Below are 3,349 nucleotides of genomic sequence, written 5' to 3'. Positions count from 1 at the left end.
GGGGGGGGGGGGGGATTTTATGTCTTTAAATGTTTTTAATCCGTTAGTGGGAGGTCACATTCATATCATGTCACATTGTTTATATTAAAGTTTTCTTGTGGACATTTATTTCAGGGGGACATTTTTCTTGTGGGTTTGGAAACCTTCCAGTAGAGACACCTGACTTACATCACTTCCTGTTGTGTCAATAGAACAGGAAGTGAAGGGAAATCTCCCCAATGACACATACGGCAAATAAAGAAAATCCTGCCAGGGGTCCTAACCCTTCCCTACTCAATCCAAAACTGAAACAAAAACTCTGTTTTGGCTTTATATTTACTTTAAAATCCTTTTTTTCTCCTTTATTCTGTGTCACGTCATACATTGCAAATCACCCCGCCGTCACGCCGTCCCTGTCACCGGAGCCGCCGTATTCTATGCAAAACCTGTTTTTTTTCTTCTGATGACAGCAGCTGTGTGGAGAGAAATGACTGAGAGAATTTTCATATGGAAGTTGTAATCGCCTTCTCCTCGATTTGAATGAGACGGGCCGGTTCCTTATTATTCAAAACCAACAGAAAGGAAGCTGTTGATAGGAAAGGGGAAGAGAATAAACACGGGGCTGGAGCAGATGGCAGAGGGAGAGGGGAGAGGAGCGCGGAGAGCAATCACTTAAGAGCAACTGACGTCCCCGCTCCATTGTGCTGGGCAGACACGAACGTTACACCTGCCAGAGAACGGTAACAGGTCGGAGCTGCATATGGCACAAATATCAGATGTAGACCCCAACTGAATGCTTGTCGTTTGCTAAAGCACTGTGTGCCATAAACAACTGCCATTGTTCTAATAAAACACTCCTCCTCATCTTTTTCTTTTCATCCTTTTGTTTCATCTCAGTGCTTATCTCCTGCAGCCTCTTTCCTGCAACTTCCCATGTACATGCACTCCAGAGATGGCTGCATGGCGGGTTTCCTGATGGTGACAACAGTGGACCATGCCGTCATAATGTGTGTTGAACTGGCCACTAGTCACCATCGTAGGGTTGTCCCCTTTTCTTCAAGGAAAACCCGAACACCCTAGCGTCATACGCGGCAATTTGTTTGGGGGAGAGAATATAGAGGAGAGGCAGCCAGGGAGGGAGTAAGGAGACCGGCTATAGAGGACTAGAAATCCCAGCAATACATTGCAGAGCAATACAAAATAATATGAAGCTACATACTCTGTGTTCTGGAGTGGCACCCCGATGTCCCAGGGTTTCAGGTAGCCAGTGTAGGCTGTGCGGACTCCCAGGTGGGCTGTGTGGGCTCTCAGGTGGGCTATGCAGGATCTCAGGTGGCTATGTGGACACTCATGTGAGCTAAGTGTGCTCTCAGTTGGCTGTGTGGCGTCTCAGGTGGGCGATGTGCACTCTCAGGTGGGCTAAGCTGGCTCTCAGGTGGCTGTGTGGGGTCTCAGGTAGGCTATGCGGGCTCCCAGCAGGTTATGTGGGGTCTCAGGTGGGCTATGCAGGCTTTGCTGCGCAGTGTCTCTCACTAGGGGTCCGGAGGCAGGCAGCGTGACCGAGGAGGAGATGTGCGGCCCGGCCTGCGCTTGCTGGGGACCTCGACAGCCACATCTGTCAAAACATTTAAAGTGCCGGTTTTGGCACTTAGCGTCTTGTGCCCGGGTGTCAGCTGGCCTGAAACCCGGACACAAGACTCAGAAACTGGACTATCCGGGTGAATCCCAGACAGGTGGCAACCCTATCTCATCGTAAGCCGTATGACCGGGTGACAATGCAAGGGCCCAGTTGGGAGACAGGGACAGAGCGTTGTCACGGGTTCGGCCCTCCAAACACAGACGTGCCATGGGCCACCCACCCAAACAGCTACAAGCCGGGGCATTCCCCACTCCGCATCCACACATAAACAAAGGGGCAAGATGCTTCTGTTGACATCATAAACATTATATGGCCATATTAGTTCAATGTCGCTGACCAAATCTAACCAAATATGGATGTCAACCTGAATGGGCCACCAATGCATCCTAAATTGCCTACAATAGCAAATTACCCTTTTTTATGTAATGCAACTCACGGCAACCCGCTACCATGCATTGTGGAGCACTACAACACAGGTGCCTTAGTGCGTTGGGGTTAGGGTTGCCAACTTTTCTTCAAGTGAAACCCGAACACTCAAGCGACGTGCAGACATTTCTTGGGGAGAATGAATGGTGGCTTATTCATAGGTAAATAGCGCCGCCCATTTATATGTAAATATCACAGTTGAGACTATTTTCTTTGGGGGGCCAGCAGCCCCTATCTTAATTTTGGTTGCCCCTGTCTGCCTGACATCTTGTGTCCGGGTTTCTGCTGCCATGAAACCCGAACACAGCATTCAAAACCCGGACTGTCTGGGGGAATCCTGGACACATGGCAACCCTAGTTGGGGTGCCATCTAAAATGAATGGCACTGCTAAGCATTTTCATTGCATTGGCAGCCCATTCATTTCAATCAGCTGCAGCAAAGCAGTAAATGGGCCCTTAGGCATATAGATTTGCAGATTGATATTTAAAAAGGAACTGCGGGATTATTAAAAGTTAACCCTTGCAGTGTGACTACTACTACTGGGTAGCCCCACTGCAAGGGTTAACTTTGACAAATTCTGTCGTTCCTCTTTAACTCTCTACAACAGCGACACTCAGCAGCGCTGACTGCAGCCAGAGCCACCTGTATGTGCACATCTGTCACCTATGGGGTACTCTATACAAAAACAAAGCAGATGGCTCCGCTCAGCACCTATACAACATGGTGATCAGGAAGACATGCAGCTGCCGCCGGTGCTCAGCACACATTACTGACCTGTAATTGAATTTGTCCCTGGAAGGAAAGGCAGAGCACAATGTATGCTGTGTGTCATGTAACATGTGACAACGTTACATCGGGGAAACACCAGTTGTGACATCAAGAAAAAAAAACGGCCGTTCATGACAAAGGAGCAATTATGAAATGTGTTCCATTGAGATAAGCCCGGGCCTGTACTGTTTAATTTTCTATCCTAAAAATCAATAAGAAGTGACTGGCTCTGCGTGCCGCATGGAGACGCATCGTCGCCGTCATGACAGAGCAAATACAACGTACAAAATAATATTCATGTTTTCTATAAATGTATCAAAATCAATGAGATACAAATGATGGAAAAAGTTTATTTGATGCGATTGGTTACATAACTCCCCCTCTGTGTTTTCTCATGACAGGTGCACTTTGATGCATTTAACGCCTCATTCACACGGGAATCGGCCGGCAGGTACAGCTCCGTGCACGGCCGTATCGGGCCGCTCCCGGGGAGGACAGGTGCTGCGTGTGATTTGTACGCAGCAGCCTGTTCTTCT

This window comes from Nanorana parkeri, unplaced genomic scaffold, assembly GCF_000935625.1.
Source record: "Nanorana parkeri isolate BGI_ZX_2015 unplaced genomic scaffold, ASM93562v1 scaffold178, whole genome shotgun sequence".
In the NCBI taxonomy this organism is placed as follows: domain Eukaryota; kingdom Metazoa; phylum Chordata; class Amphibia; order Anura; family Dicroglossidae; genus Nanorana; species Nanorana parkeri.
The sequence above is the reverse complement of the archived record's forward strand: the minus strand, read 5'-3'. Positions refer to the sequence as shown.